The following is a 17359-nucleotide window of genomic DNA, read 5'->3' on the forward strand; positions in this document are numbered from 1 at the left end:
AGGGGCTCCCGTCAAACTGGCGAGGGATGAGGGCAATATTATTAAAATGCATTTTAACTTGACTTGCAAATAACTTGGGATGATCCAAGTGCTGGAAATTGACTAAACAAACACTGCTAAATTGTAGTTATTTTACTGAGAGTCCCCCTCTCTTAGAAAGGCTACAATAATTCACAGATGGGGGGGGGGGGGGGGGGGGGGGGGGGGGGGGGGGGGGCGATGCGAGCGTCGGGCGTCTCCTGGAGCCACGTGATAGCCAAACAACAGGGCGAGGGAGAAAGTTCAGGAAAAGAAACTTTCCCAGCAAACTTGTGCCGAGTGTTGGAGAGCAGCGGCTAAAGAGAGGCGAAAGCAGCCGTGCGGAGCACTTCTCGCAACTACACGAAAACCAAACCTCCCTCCGAGGGGTGAATCAAACAGTCCAATTCATATTTTGATGGGAGAAAATAAAGCCCATATCCCCCAATTGTATAAAAAGAGCTGAACATCCCGGCAACAAATCTCAAAGGAGACGAGAGCACAGAATGAAAGTCTGTGCACCTGCCGGGGTCTGAACAAAAGCTGCCTCACTGGTCAATTGTGACACAAGTGCGATTGAGCTCTGGCAAAGGCGAGGTAAGCTATTTGTATCAGGTTTTGTGTTTGCTTCTTTTACTTCTCGCAATTGATAGTTTGTTACGAGCCGCGCGTTACAGTTGCGGTATCAACAACTTTCTAAACCATCGTTGACTTTACAGTCAAAAAAAAGTTTGTATTAAAATAAGTCAGGAGAATTCCTTAATTGGCAATAAAACAATGACCTGATGGGCAAATATTGACTTTTTTTTTGGCAGTTTGAAGATGTAGATGCTTTCAGCTCCTGCCTGAGTGTAATCTGTCAGTGAGGGTCTGGGTTCATTCCCTGCCCGCCTGGGGAAATGCTGCACCTAACCTGCCAGGGATGAGTGGAAGTCGCCCGCTGAGGAGAATCGGCTTCCCCCGAGGAATGGGAATGAGAGTAAACACTCGAGCGCGGAGATTAGGATGTGACCGCTCCAGCTGCTCCGTCACTGCAATTTTAATTTCCCAGTCATATTTTGTTCAGCTTTCAGAATATTTCTTTTCATATCACTTCAGGATAATGACTTCCTTTTTGCATTTGTCCTAGTGACAGTGTAGTGTAATTGTTCAGAACCACAGAACATTTTGGTAACCCTGTTGTCACTTTCGGAGATTCCCCCGGCCCTGGCTGATTGCAGATTCTGGTCCTGAGATCAGTGATTCAGAGGTTGTTTTGTTGTGGTTACCCAGTCTTCCTGGGCGTCAGGCATCCCGCCACCTGGATCTGGGCTCAGCCAAGACCAGATCAGACCAGTCTCTGCTTGTATATAGTACAGTATGTCATAAATTGCCATCACTATTTCCACTGCCTCTCGCCTCAAGTGGCAACATGGATTGTTCTCCTATAGAGGATGTTTTCGACATTTTAACCAGAACTTTTCAAAGTTATGAAGAGTTTTGCTAGTTTAGATAGGGAGAAACAGTTTCCACTGGCAATGGGTTGGTAACCCAAGGACACAGATTTATAAATGTCCAAAAAAGGCCAGGGGGATTTTTATTTACAATTTGAATTATTATCTTAGATGTTGTGGCCGGTAGGATGGTGGAGACAATTCAACAGTAACTTTCAAAAGGAAAATGGATTTATACTTGGTATATTTGCTGAGCTGCAGAGCATGGGACTAGAATCCATACACTGCAGAAAGAGGCCATTCGGCCTATCAAGTCTGCACCAAAACTTCAAAAGACCCTATCTCAGCCCAAGGCCCAATTCCCCCACCCTGTAACCACAATCCACCTAACCTGAACATCTTGGACTGTGGGAGGAAACTGGAGTACCTGGGGGAAACCCACGCAGACACAGGGAGAATGTGCAAACTCCACAGTCACCCAAGGCAGAAAATGAACCTGGGTCCCTGGTGCTGTGAGGCAGCAGTGCTAACCACTGCGCCACCTGGTGGCAGATGGTAAAGCCAAGATGTTCAACAAACTCCTTGTCAACCCAGAATATTAGCAAAAACTGACCCACCACTTCAAACAGGTTGACACAGCCTCAAAAAAGCTGATAACACACAAAAGCCCCTGACATGTGAAATCATGATTATACCAACTTGTAACTGAAGTGAAATATTTATGAAGCTCTTCTTCAAATATTAGAGCAATTTAAAAACAAGGTTCATAACATAGGTGGGGTTGTTGGGTTATGGGGATGGGGTGGAAGTGGGGGCTTGGGTGGGTCGGTGCAGACTTGATGGGCCGAATGGCCTCCTTCTGCACTGTATGTTCTATGTAATCTATGTAACAGGCTAATAATAAAATCCAAATGATAGAGGCAGGGAATTGAGGGATTTCTTGGAGAACACATTGAAAGCATTGGTAGTTTTACATTAAAATAATACATTATATAAATTCGTAAGTAAGTACCGTTACACTTTGCAATTTAATAAATTTTCTTTCTTTTTTTATAAATTTAGAGTACCCAATTCATTTTTTTTCCAATTAAGGGGCAATTTAGCGTGGCCAATCCACCTAGCCTGCACATCTTTGGGCTGTGGGGGCGAAACCCACGCAAACATAGGGAGAATGTGCGAACTCCACACGGACGGTGTCAATTGAATAATTTTTTAACTGTAAAAGAGAAATACCGTTGGTCGTCCAACCAGACTGTCACTGACTCAGAACTTTAATTGCCCTCTCCTGCACCCTGCTCTAACATCCTCCATTCACCAAGGTACTCTCTGTCCCCTCCTGACAATCTTCACAGATACATTCCAGCCATCCAATTTCCCTTCTTTTCATGGCCTCTCTCAGCCCACTCGGTTTGAGCCGATTTGGTTTGTACAGGCATTGTTCTTCCCCTCTCTCGTCAGTTCAGCGTGGCATTCTCCAATCCACTTGAGCTGATACTCGTATTCCACTCTATCTATTCAAACTCATATCCCCTGCTCTGCCCCCTGAGTTCATTCTCGTTCTTGCCCCTCTCTGCTCCTATCTCCCAATTATAAAGCACCATTTTGAACTTCTCCCTCCTTATCATAGAATCAACACTGCAGAAGGAGGCCATTCAGCCCATTGAGTCTACACCGGCCCTTCAAAGAGCACCCTACTTAAGTCCATGCCCCATAGCCCAGTAACCCCACCTAACCTTTTTGGACACTAATGGGCAATTTAACCTGGCCAGTCCACCTAATCTGCACATCTTTAGACTGTGGAAGGAAACCTGACTTGGAGAAAACCCACACAGGCACTGGGAGAAAGTGAAAACTCCACACAGTCAGCCGAGGCCGGAATTGAATCTAGGACCTTGGAGCTGTGAGGCAGAAGTACTAACCATTGTGGCACCATACCTTCTTTTCTCCAAGAACAGCTTCAGTCCTTTTCCTTGTTATCAACACTCCCTCCTTTTGCTGTCACCCAGTCTGGTCCCATGCTTTTCACTGCCATCCATTAACCCTTCCCTATGCTGTCCATTTCTCCACTCTAATGTGAATCATGTGCTAATGCAGTAGTCAGATCCTGCTGTCCTCCCTGTATGCTCACAGTGCTAATGGTTGAAATTTCAGACTCAGTATGTTGTGGATGGGAACTCATGTTTTCGGAAAGGTTCCTGTCTACAAAATAAATAGATAGCATTCTGAACCATTGCTGCTGGAGTATGTTAAGAGAGCTGGGCCTGGCCTGTATTGCTTTAGTCACTGGACTAGAAGTCATGAAGACCAGCTGCACATCAATCAACGTCCCCTAGTCCACTGACCAGGTCGCAAAGTGTTGACAGTCCCTGTGAAATGCTATTGGATGAGATTGTGTTGACATCCCCTTTGTGATGGTAACAGGATGTGAAACTTGCATTTAACAAAAACAAACTCGACTGCTGTGGGATTGATGTTAACCTTTCAGCATAACCCTTAAAGAATGAGATTTCTGGTAAACAAATGAATCCGCAGCTCTGAAGCATTTTAAAGAGAGGAGTTTGAAACTGTAAGAATTTGATGTTTATAGATTGAAATTTTATAATTATGAATTCAAACTTAACCGCAAATATTCCAAAAGAATCCATTTGTTTTGCAGTAGAAATCTAACACTTTAATAAAAGAAAAGATAAAAGTTCAGCTTTATCCCGGATATATTTTTAGTGGGCACTTCCACATTCTGTTTATCAGAGTTCTTTATTTTAATGATTTCAGGAAACAGTTATTTATAAATGCCTTTGGGGATTGCTTAAAAGTAATGCATAGAAAAAAAGATGAAGTATTTTCCTTTGTTCAGTAATGTGGTAAACTCATGCAAAATTAAAAAAAAGTTATTACAATTTTTAGAGGTGTCAGTTCAGGGAAGATTCAGGAAATCAAGAAATTCTCCATGCAGCCGTGGAATCCTTCACGTCCACCTGAATGGGTAAACATTTGAATGTTAGTATCTCCAACAGTGTAACACTGTCTTGTTAAATAGGGCAGTACAGAGTCAACCATATTGCTGTGGATCAAGGGTCACATATAGGCCAGACCCAGTAAGGGAAGGACAGCAGATTTTCTCCCTGAAGGGCAATAGTGAACCGAATAGAACACTACTATTGGAGAAGATTGAAGTGGCGAATGGGAGTGGTGGCAGAAAACTGTTCTTTAATGAATGGTTGGACACCTTAAGCATGTACTATATAAGCTTTTAATTCATTGGGCACTTTATTGATGTAACACTTAAAATATACCCTTTGTTCTTACATTCAACATTAGTCTATACAATATTATGATTAATAAAATATCAAAAAAGTTTTACAATGAAAAAAAAAAGTAAAGCTACAAGCCACACCAGATGTTTGAGTGGTTTCACAAGTAGATGATCATTCTATTCTGATAACAGCTTAAATATTGTGATCCAAGTAATAAGCCATTTGTGCCTGATGTCTCGGGTGATTTAATTGAAATATTTACTTGAAATGTAGAGAGGAAACCATGAATCACTTCTTGTAATGTCAATTGTGCAACTCGGGTTTTCGAGGAAGGCAATCGGGGGTTATTAAGGAAGGTAACTGTAATACATACCAACATACTTGGCATGACCAGATAGGAATTTTTTTTTATAAGCTATGAAAAAATGCATTTTCCAGTACTTAAAATGATTTTACTTTTAAGTATTTAGGATAAGATATCAGGAGTTTATTTCAGGATTGTTTTTTATTCATTCATTTATGGGATGTGGGCATTGCTGGCGAGGCCAGCATTTATGCCCATCCCCTAATTGCCCTTATAAAGGTGCTGTGAGTTGCCTTCTTGAACCGCTGCAGTCCATGTGGAGTAGGTGCATCCGCAATGCTGTTCGAGGGAATTCCAGCACATTTGACCCATCGGCAGTCCGAGTGGTGAGTAGTTTGAGGAGGACTTGCAGGTGGAGGTGTTCCCCATGTGTCTACTGCCCTTGTCCTTCGAAACAAGATAGGTGTGGAAGGTGCTGTCTGAGGAGCCTTGATGAGTATAATAATCATTTGGTAGCACAAGAGGGGAGTTTTTCCTGGCAAGGGGAGGTGGGTTCGGTGTATGCAGGGAGTTAAAACCCCTAAATGTAATGGCGGGTCAGAATTTCAAAACCATCCCATGCACATCTGGGTTTCATTGGACAAGTTTGAAGGTGTGCATCTGTTAGCTGAGGCATTTAATTTAATATAATGGTTAATTAAGTACTGTTTTAACCCTAATTCTAGCATCAATGGCCAGGGAAACTGTTTCCGGACTTAAATCACCAAGGTGAGTGTACAGTGGTGAGAGCTTCTTCACTGAGACTGAAGAGCTCCAGCCATTGCCAGGTGTGAAGCTACCTTTCAAAGCACTTCTCTGAGAGAATGCTTTTACTGCTTGACTGGTAATTATTAACTTGTTGGAAGGTGCTTCATCTGTTTAGCAATTCACTCATCTTCAGCTACACGTTCCTGCTGCCAAATTTCACCACAGCAGAGGAACAGCTTTTGGATATCTTCCCCACACCTCTTAAGGAGGAACAAGAAGTAAGTCCACCAACAGCAATGCTAACTGTGTTCTCAGTCACATGCCCTTGCAGTGCACAGAGGGGATGGACACCAAAATCCAGCTGGAAGGTGGCAAAATTCCTAAAAAAGGATCTCGAGGCAGAGTTTTCACCTCTGTTGTTATGTCTCAGTGCCATTGGCTCAGGTTCTCATGGTAAGTTTTTGCTGATATCTGCAATATCCTAAACAAGGCCTTCTCTTCAGTGGGCCAGGTGGACATTCATTGCCTGTTGCTAATAGTGACGCCCAAGATTACATGCTCTCTTCTCCAAAGAGCGAAAGCAGATTGTTATAACCCGCAAGAAGCCTATGGGCTAGGGACAACTAATGTCCCCGTGGCCTTTGCAGAATACGAGCTCCCTCATTAAGGGGGCGGGGACCTCTTAACAATGTATGGTTGTACCATGTAAAAAGCCAGCCTGTTTAGGCACTGGCTCGAGAGAAGACTCAGTAGGGAACAACTGGAGCTGTATATAATAGTAAATTGTAAAATAAAGTAACTTTGTTTGATTTGACCAAACTTGGTGTGGACTCTACGTTGCCCTTACAAAACGAATAGTTGAGTGTTTGTCATGGCTTTTGTGGAGAGGAGAGAAGGACAACATTTGTGAGGTGTGACTGAGACAAGGGTGTGAGAGGGCAATAGGTTAAGGGGTTCGGAATGAAGATAGAGGAAAGTGTGGAGTGGCAAAATCTGTTTGTAGGAGTGTTGTGCAGGAGAATGTTGGGGAAATCCAGAGTGTGGGGTTTGGCATTTGAAACCTATGCTGCTTGCCCTTCCTAATAATAATAATAATAATAATAGACCTAGATCTTCTTGGTGTTCTGTCTCCAGGCCGGAGGAAGCACAGTACTGGTGCAGACTTCCTTAGCCACTTCCATTGTCATCTGCTTGGTTGTGAAGGCTGTCCTCCCCCCGCCTCTGTCTGGGGTGGGTGGGGGGAGCTCACCCTACTGCAGTCCTTCACATCCCACATTAGGACCTCCGGTAATAATGTGAGACTGAGGGGGCAGTTTTCCCAGGTATCCTCTCTGTTCCTGTAGTCGCTGCAGCATCAGAAATCTACATCCAGTTGAGGTATTGTAATCCCCGCTGAAGTACCTAGAAATTCAAACTTTCGACAAATGCAGCATGTCATCCCACTCACTCTCCTAGAGACAGAGGGTGTGATTTTACCACCTTGTTGCACCCAACACCCGTCCCATTACGTCGGGTGAATAGCAGGAGAGGCCAAAAAGGGATTCGCACAGTTTGCCATTCTCCCGGCCCACTCCCAATGGTGTGATCAGGATCTCACCTAGAAGGGGTGAGAACAGACTTCCGGTGACAGTGATGTGCTGAGCAGATGCACATCAGGTGGCTCTCCTCCAGAATGTGACCAAATAGTTACTTTTACGCGGATCTACCCCAAACATTCAACAGCATCACATTCAACAGCATCACACCCTCAATCGAACAAGGGAAGGAACAGAGCCAGCATGCCAGCAAATGGGAACTTGAGAGGCCAAAGGGACAACCGGTGCGAAGGAAAAGGAAACGAGTTGGCAGACCCACGAGGCAAGGGGGCCCCAGCCACCCAGGAGATAGGGAGAACGACGATCGGAGCAGAGATCTCCCCCCACCTCCTGGAGATGGGTAGAAGGCATTCCTTATGAAGGAAGTGGCCCTTATGAGAGAGGCGATAAAGGTGGAAATCCAGGTAGTGGTAAAAGTGGCAGTTACAGGGGCGTTGGTCGCCAGGCAAACAACGATCGATGGACTGGGGAAGAAGGTAGAGGCACAGGAAAAATGATCCAGGAGCTGGAGACGGCGTTGATGGACCAGACCGACAGGACTGTCGCCCTGGAGACTGAAATCGAAAGGTTGGTGGCAACCCACGGGAGCATGAAGCGGAAAGTTCAGGACCAGGAGAACAGGCCCTGATGCCAGAACATTCGAATTATGGGCCTGCCAGAGGGGATCGAGAGTACAGACCCGACTGGCTACATGGCCCAAATGCTGGCAACCTAGTCGGGAGGGACAACTTCCCCAATTCCCCGGCGTTCGACAGCACGCACTGGTCGCTCTGGCCAAAGCCCAAGGACGATTTATTGCAAAATTACATTGATACCTGGATTGTGAGAGGATCCTGAGGTGGGTGAGACTGACGAACACAGTAGCTGGGAAGGATACAAAATCCGGGTCTGTCAAGACATTGGGGCGGACTTGGCAAATGCAGGGCCGAATTTAATCAGGCACAATCGGCCCTACGGGGTAAACTTTGGAATGCTGTTCCCAGCCAGGCTCTGGGTCACGTTCCAGAACAAGGTACATTCCTTCAACACCCGGGCAGAGGCAGACGGGTTTGTTCAGTCGAAAGGGCAGGCGAGGCAGTGATGAAGGCCAAGCAGAAGAGGAAAGAGAGAGGAAAAGAAACTTGATGGACACATGGTATATCTGCGTGGGACTATGCTGCCTTGCTTTGATCAGACCGGGTCACAGGGAAGGGCGAGGGCAGCTGAACGCAGGTGAGGGGAGGCATATGCAGAGGGTGCGGACAGTCAGCGGGCATGTGACAGGGGTAAGAGAACCCCTGGGAGGGGACCACCACACTAGCAAGGTTAGCCAGTGCAGGAAGTATGATAGCAAGGGGAGCCGTGGCGTACCTGGATACAGAACAGGCCTTTTACAGAGTCATTGACGTAGTGGAATGGTTTGGGTCAGGGACGGGGTTCACCTTGTGTGTGAAACTCCTGTACAGTGCTGCCAAGGCGAGCGTTCAGACCAACACTAACAGCTCTGAATGCTTCCAGCTGCACAGAGGCACAAGGCAGGGATGCCCACTGTCCCTGCTCTTGTTCGCTCTGGCAATCGAACCCCTGGCGATCCATCTGCGAGACACGAAAGGCTGAAGGGCATCTGGAAGAGCAGCCGAAGAGGAGGCAGAGAACACAGAGTCTCACTCTAAGGATGAACTGCTCCTCTACATCTTCCACCCACAGGTGGCCTGAAAGTTATCATGAAGCTCCTGGAAGAGTTTAGGGCCTTCCCGGGCTACAAACTCAACCTGGACAAGAGCGAGGCATTCCCGATGAACCTGAGAAGGGGAGGGGCAGAGTTGGAGGGTCTATCATTCAAACTAGCCCAAAGCAAATTACGCTACCTGGGGATCCAGATAGCTCATGACTGGACACGGATCCACAAGTGGAATCTGACCAGTCTGGCGGAGGAAGTTAAAAAGGACCTGCAAATTTGGGATGCACTCCCGCTTTCCGTGGTGAGGAGGGTGCAGGCGACCAAGGTGAATGTGCTGCCAAGGCTCCTCTTCATGTTCAGATTCATATTGATTTTCATCCACAAGGCCTTTTTCAGATGGATAGACAAAATGATCATGGCGTTTGGGATTCCCAAGTCTACAATGCAAAGGAGAAGAAACATGGGTGCCTGAGCCCTTCTGAACCTGCAATATTACCACTGGGTAGTCCCAGCTCAGAGGGTGGCGGGATGGATACGAGAACCGAACACAGAATGAGTGAAGCTGGAGGAGTCCTCCTGCAAGGGGCAGCACGGTAGCATTGTGGATAGCACAAATGCTTCACAGCTCCAGGGCCCCAGGTACGATTCCGGCTTGGGTCACTGTCTGTGCGGAGTCTGCACATCCTCCTCGTGTGTGCGTGGGTTTCCTCCGGGTGCTCCGGTTTCCTCCCACAGTCCAAAGCTCTGCAGGGTAGGTGGATTGGCCATGATAAATTGCCCATAGTGTCCAAAATTGCCCTTAATGTTGGGTGGGGATACTGGGTTATGGGGATAGGGTGGAGGTGTTGACCTTGGGTAGGGTGCTCTTTCCAAGAGCTGGTGCAGACTCGATGGGCCGAATGGCCTCCGTCTGCACTGTAAATTCTATGATAATCTATGATAAGGGAATGACCCTACAAGTGCCCAGTAGCCATATTGATGACATGGAACCAAATGAGGCAACATTTCGGTTTAACCGGGATGTTCTCCATTTGTGGCAACCACGAATTCCCACCAGTTATGCTAAGCCATCTTTAAGAAGTGTAGACGGGATGGGGGACACCAGCAGTCAGGGACTTTTACATAGGGGACAGACTCACAATCCTAGACGGAAGAGCTAGAGCTACCGAAATGACAGGAGCCCTGGCACCTACAAATCAACCACTTTCTCTGCAAGGAGACGACGGGATACCCTAGGGCCCCAAGAGCCACTTTACTGGAGGAACTGCTGGGCACGGACAGTAGGGAGAAGGGAAACTGGGGACACCTATGGATGACTGCTGGTAAGGGCAAGAACAACATTGGACAGAGCTAGGCAGAAATGGGAGGACGAACTCGGGATGGAAGTGGGGTGGAGCGAAGCACAAAGTAGAGCCAACTCCACCTCTTGTGCAAGGCTTTGTCTCATGCAGTTTAAAGTAGTGCACAGAGCGCACCTAACCAGAACCCAAATGAACATGTTGTTCCCGGAGGTGGAAGATAAATGTGAATGGTGCCAGGGAGGCCCAACCAGCCACGCCCATAAGTTCTGGGCCTACCCCAGACTTGTCGGGTTCTGGACAGCCTTCTTCAAGGCAATGTCCAAGGGTTTGGGGATGAGGGTGGCAGTTTTCAGGGTTTTGGACCAACCAGAACTAAATATTGGATAGAGGGCCATTGCCCTGGCTTTTGCTTCCTTAATCGCACGCCCGAGAATCCTGCTCGGCTGGCAATCAGCAGCAGCACCAGCTGCAGGCTGGCTGGCAGATCTGTCGGAATTTCTCCATCTGGAGAAGATCAAATACACCATCTGCGGGTCAGACAAGGGCTTCCACATCAGCCTGTTCAAAGCCAATAGTGACTAGGGGGGAGGGGGACCGATGAAGGCAGACAGCAAAGCAGGCCATCAGCACGGTTCGATTCCCGTACCAGCCTCCCCGGACAGGCGAATGTGGCGACTAGGGGCTTTTCACAGTAGCTTCATTGAAGCCTACTCGTGACAATAGCGATTTTCATTTCACAAAGCAGAGAGGAACAAGGGGAGGCGGGTGGGGGGAGAAGGCAAGGAAGGAACCCAGGGGAGTATCAGGGAGAGACATGGAAGAAGGGGGAGGAAGGGAGGGACCAGAGAGCGCTCTCCGACCCCCCCCCCCCCCCCCCCCCCCCCCTTCACACCTCTTTGACTGTGAGCGGCCTCTAGTTTGATAGCTGAAGATTATCTCAAAGGAGGGATAGCCTTGTGAATTGCGAAAGCACTTCAGTCGCTGAACTCTCAAGTGCCTCCATAAAAGAATAGCTGACCTGGCTGAGATGACTATTTGTGGGCTGGATGTCCTGCAACATTTGATGCCTGAACAGTTTGCCTGTACTCCAGGAGCTTCAGCACCATAGAGGCAGCTGCCAACAATCAAACAGTAAAGAGCAGGGATTCACCGCTGAGGACCCTCTCACAGCCAAAGGGTAATTATCTGGATGAGCAGATGACAACTGAGCATGACCTCCCTCATGTTCCTGGCAGAGGTCTGGGCTCCTGATCTGGCCAGGAGTGAGTGTGCAGAGCAAAGATTTGCAAGCACAATTGGCTCGCTGGACAACATTCTGAGGGAAGGTGGGATTAGTCATGGTAAGGGTGGCGAAGGCTTGGGGGATTTGAGGGTCCCAGGATGAAAGAACTAACTGATTACTGGTCTCTCCCTTTCTCCAAATCGTTCCAGATTCAAAGATGATTGTTGGAGTTGAGTAGCAGCTGAGTTGGGTAGATGTTGCAGTAGGCATCAAGGCCAATGCAGGCTGGAACCTGCACCACGTGTATAGGGGGCTGAGGCCCACCCTCAAGACACAGCCACCCATCCGGCTGAGGAGGAAGCCAGAAGGGGAGATGAGCAAAGTGCGAGGGTATCCAGGAGTCGATGCGCATTCAATTAAGTCTTTAATGTAACTTTGAACTCTTTTGACTTGGTCATTCAATGAGCTGATGAACAGAATGTGCTGCAGAAGACTGCGTCTCAACAGGGAGACAGTGCAGCACCTGTGCCACATCCTCGTGGACATGGCACTCCCATCGAGGAGGAGGCCATGAAGATCATGGCAGCCCTTACTTTTTACACCACTGGGTCATTTCAGGGTTTGAACAGGGACCTGTGGCATATTGCAATCTGACTGGAGCACCTTTACCTGGACCAGGCCCACCAAGGTACCCAGACTGCAGGATTCGCCACCATCGCCTGGGTCCAAGGGGCCATTGATGGCACGCATGTCACCCTGCTAACATTGGGCACCAGAGAGTGGCCTATGTTAACAGAAAAGGGTTCCACTCTCTCAATGTCCAGGTCCTCTGTGACCACTGCCTGCAGATCATGCACATGTGTGCCCACTATCCTGGGAGTGTGCATGACAGCTACATCCTGGGACACCCTGAGATCCCTGGTGTCGTCAAGGACCTCCACAGGATGTCGGATTGGCTCATGAGGGACAAGGGATACTCGCTGAGGACATGGCTGATAATGCAAGTGTGGAGGCCTGAGATTGAAGCAGAGATTCATTACAGTGAGGCCCCCACTGCCACCAGCTCTAGTCATTGAGCAGTGCTTCAGGCTGCTGAAAATGCAATGATGCACAGCAACGATCTGACATGGCAGCCGGACCTGGGAGGCCTTTTGTCTCCAAATTCACATGAGGTGAGACTGTGTCCGTCAGCTCGACACCTGCCCCCTCCCTCAATTATAGCGCCATTTTCCGACCACCCTCTTTCTCCCTTTCCCGACTTTCCCCCAACCCCACCCTCAAGGTCTATTTACATCACACCGGGGTGATGGGTCTATGTTGGCACTATCAGCGGGTCACTATCAAAGGCAGGAGAGTGATGACCACTTGCTATGAGGAAAGCTGTGGTGCTCATCGAGTTCTGATTAGATGGAATCTGTAAATGAGCAAATAATAGCAGTTGAAATTCGATGCAAACAACGGTGATGGACAGCCAAAATTACTAAAGAGAGTAAACCAAGGTGAAGTAAGTAGATGTCCACAAGTAAAGACCTATTGTTGAACAGTGAATGCCAGTGTTAAATGTGTCAGAAGGCAGTGAGCAAGAAAGCATACTTCCTCACCGACCTGTTTAAATAAGTGGTATCATTTATTTAGTGAGTCGTGGCTGCTGTTTCATGCTAACAGTTGGAGCCACAGGTGAAGATGAAGACAAATACGGATTGAGCCACTGTGAAAGGTGCTACCCCTCCTTTACACCCTGAGGACGTACTTGTCTGCAGGGATATACTTTGCGATTTCCTATTTGCTGATGACTGTGCACTAGCTGCTGGTTCAGATCTGGGCGTGCAATGCAGCATGGACATGTTCTCCAATACATGCAACCACTTTGGTCTTTCAACAGTTGCCTACTCTAGGAAACCTCCATCTCGAGCCCAACATTTCAGTCCATGACCAGAATCTATCAGCAGTGTATATATGTCCACTTTTCTCAGCAGCACTGTCTCTAAGCTGCCTATGTTGTCTATTTCTATATGTCTCTTATTCCAGGCCATGAACCAAAACTATCAGCTGGGGAAATGTTTACCCATCTTGATTTCCCACTCTCTTGAGCTGTTCATATGACACATGGAAGATTTGTCAAAGCAAATCTGTCCACCAAACTGAAAATCTATAGAGCAATCAGCCGGCCCAATCTGCGTGACACATGCAGAACTTGGCCTGTGCACCAGTATCATGCCTAAAAGCTCAAACACTTTCACTTAAACTGTCTTTGGAAGCGTCTGAAGATCAGAAAGCAGAACAAAATACCACCACTGAGAAACTCACCAAAGCTGGCATGCCAAGCTTCTACATCATATTGAGCCAATCACAATGCAGTTGGGCTGGTAATGTTGCCAGAATGCCTGACACTCACTTATTATTAAAGCAAACCTTCTTTAGTGAGCTTGAGCCTGCGGTGTGCTCTCATGCAGTCTAAGGATATGCTTCAAGGGCATTCTGAAAGCTTCATTTGGGTGTTTTCATATCAACTTCGAGTTGTGAGAGAAGCTCACCAATATCACTGCTCCTGGAGGAACCAAATAAGAAAGAAAATGGTGATACCTCCTTCTTCAAAAGTAAACTATCAGAGGCAACAAGGAAGTCCACCAGCAGATTGTCCAAATCTTAGTTGTCCATTGTATCCTTTCCCATTTGCACAAGACCCCAAGCATTGGCATTAGCAGTCACACACTTGTCCAACCGAGCCCTATCAAACATCCCAGATGATGAACATGGTCATCTGCATCTTGACAGGTGAAGCAGAAAGATCCTTTACTACTGTCATCTACAGGACGAGAAAAATATTGCTTGGATGAAAGAAGATGACATTCTCACATAGCTGATGAGTATAATTAAATCCCAGTTTCTTGGTGTGTTGGCAGATCTTTTCAAAAATGGAGGTCCCCAAGTGTCTATTTTAATTTACTGCTCTGCAGTTAAGCTTAAGTTTGTTTTTTGCTGCTAAGAATAATTGAGTTTACATTTGGGTTGTTTCATTAGTTCAATCCAAAACCTGTAATTTAATTACAATAAACAGCATCAAAAGCTGCTTTTGCAGACTTAATTCACTTTTAATAAGTGATCCATGACAACATCAATATTTTTTCCCAATGGCTTAAGTGGTTAGCTGCACATGGATTTGTGTAAAAATAATCATTCGACACACACCCATTCTGTTTTTAGTCTCATAGTGGAAACACTGCTGGAAGGATTGTTACAGGTATTATTCTCTTGTGTGTTAGCCTCCCAAATCACAAGTACTTGCAGAAGTAGATGAATCTGTGGGATTCGCCTTCGGTGATGTATTGAATGTTCCTCTGCTTCAGAGCTCAAACTAAATTTGTCCTGTAAAAGATTAATTGTCCTGTCAAGAATATGTTATTTAGGGCAGCACGGTGGCGCAATGAATAGCACTGCTGCCTCATGGCGCCGAGGTCCCAGGTTTGATCCCGGCTCTGGGTCACTGTCTGTGTGGAGTTTGCACATTCTCCCCATGTTTGTGTGGGTTTCGTCCCCACAACCCAAAAGATGTACAGGCTAGGTCAGGGGTGGGCAAACTTTTCCGTGCAAGGGCCACATTCAGAAATTCACAATTCACAAAGGGCCGCATAGTATATTAAGTAAAATAATTACTTCACCCGGTTATGATTCTGGGCGCCTCATATAGAACATAGAACAGTACAGCACAGAACAGGCCCTTCGGCCCTCGTGTTGTGCCGAGCAATGATCACCCTACTCAAGTCAACGTATCCACCCTATACCAGTAAGTAACCCAACAGCCCCCCCATTAACCTTAAAAAAAAATTAAAAAAAAAAAAAAAAAAAATTTAAAAATTTTTTTTTTTTTTTTTTTTTTTTTTAATGACTTGGTGGGCCGCAGAAATACCTTTGGCGGGCCGCATGCGGCCCGCGGGCCGTAGTTTGCCCACCCCTGGGCTAGGTGGATTGGCCATGCTAAATTGCCCCATAATTGGAAAAAATGAATTGGGTGCTCTAAATTTATTTTTTTTAAAGAATATATTATGTTGTCTGATTTGTTATGCAGTAATGAACTGCCATCAAGTCAGACCGCATTTCCAGTGTGAACTGGAGGGTGGTGTTGATCAAAGAACTGGTCACAAAATGGCTTAATTATTGCTGTAAATAAAGATAGCAAAGTTCAAGCCGGTCTGGATGGATCTCATTGTGCAATGTTGGACTCTATTTGATGCGATCTGTAATTAAACAGACATGAGACATGTAGCGTTTATATAATTGCATTTTTACCTCACAAAAGAGCTTTTTGTTTTAAAAGATGGGTAAAATTAGCAAGGGGTACAATCTAAAGTTTCAAGCCCACATAGAACAAAATTATCCCTCTTCGTAGCGACATTATCGATGTGATGTTGGATCAATTCTAGTTTGTGGTAGTGTTATATTTTTCTTTCTACTTAAGTATAATTCAATAGTGGAGTAGATTTGTACATTATTTTGTCATTCTATTATATAGACATAAATTCCTTCCCTTTTACCTTTCATTTAATATGAAACAGTACTTGGTTTCTGGTGCGCACACGGAGGTAGGCATTAGTAGACAACCTACTATAAGTCCACAGACTTGCACAGACTTGATTCTACTTTGTCCCACCACGCTTCTTGCATGACCAGCATTCCATTATCCCAGTATCACATTGGTGCTTCCAATATGTCATTTTGCCTCAACTGAGGATTCTCTCCACTGTGGTTGGCATGGCCCTCGGCTGTGCATCTATCCCATTTCCACACTTCTCTTTCACACAGCTTTGCCCTCCCTGCCAGTACCATGAAGGGGATCCCTTGTCCTCTTCTTCCAGCCTTGCCATTTCCTCCCTTACCAGCATGAACTCGCTGCTATTTAAAACTTCCCCTCCTGCCCCTTTCAGCATTCCAGGGACCATTCCCTTTGTTCTAGGCTGGTTCAGTTCTCAGTCACCCCGAGCACCTCCTCTTTTCCACCTTCCATCCAGTGCAGGAAGTGCAACAGCTTTTCATTTTTTTTTCCCCCTTAGGATTTGGAATTCACTGGATAGGAGCATTTACTGTCCATTCCTAATTGCCCTTAAGGAGGTAGTGGTAAGCTGACGTCTTTAATGTTACAGTCCATGTGGTGTTATATACCAACAATGCTGCTAGGAAGGAAGTTGTAGGATTTTAACCCAGCAGCAGTGAAGGTTCCTAGTCAGTGGAACTTGCATGTGGTGGTGTTCCCGTGTGTGCCAGTGGTGGAGGAGCTGAATATTTTAAGGTAGGTGGAAGGGGTGGCAATTAGGTGGTATGCTTTTGTCTGGGATGGTGTTGTGCTTTTTGAATCAGGAGTTTTAACAACCTGGAAAGGTGCCCTTTGCCCCATTATGTGTGTGTCGGCCATCCAGCATCTATCTACTCTAATCCCACTTTCCAGCATTTGGTCCGTAGCCTTGTATGTGGCGGTATTTCAAATGCTCATCTAAATACTTCTTAAATGTTGAGGGTTCCCGCCTCTACCACCCTGTCAGGGAGTGAGTTCCAAATTCCCCTCTGGATTAAAAGACGTTTTTCTTCATATCTTCGCCAAATCCCCTGCCCCTTGCCTTAAATTATTGTTGGAGCAACAATCATTCAGACAAGTGGAAGGCATTCCATCAAACTTCTGATCATGGGCGAAATTCTCCGATCCCCAGCAGGGTCGGAGAATCGCCTGGGGGCGCCTAAAATCCCGCCCCCACCGTGGCAGAGATTCTCCGCCACCCAGGAAGTGGCGGCGGCGGAATCTCGCCACTCCGATCGGAGAGGCCCCTGCGGTGATT

General features: G+C 46.6%; 1 protein-coding gene across 1 annotated transcript in view; it reads left to right on the plus strand.

Moving 5' to 3' along the window:
* Positions 1 to 250: 250 nt before the first annotated feature.
* LOC119977335 (serine protease 23-like) overlaps positions 251 to 17359 on the plus strand; it is a 28296-nt gene continuing 11187 nt past the window's right edge. The window contains exon 1 of the mRNA XM_038818120.1: positions 251 to 615. The gene's annotated coding sequence lies outside the window, so the exon portion shown is untranslated. The remainder of the gene's footprint in view (positions 616 to 17359) is intronic.

The sequence above is a fragment of the Scyliorhinus canicula genome, chromosome 14 (assembly GCF_902713615.1).
Source record: "Scyliorhinus canicula chromosome 14, sScyCan1.1, whole genome shotgun sequence".
NCBI lineage: Eukaryota > Metazoa > Chordata > Chondrichthyes > Carcharhiniformes > Scyliorhinidae > Scyliorhinus > Scyliorhinus canicula.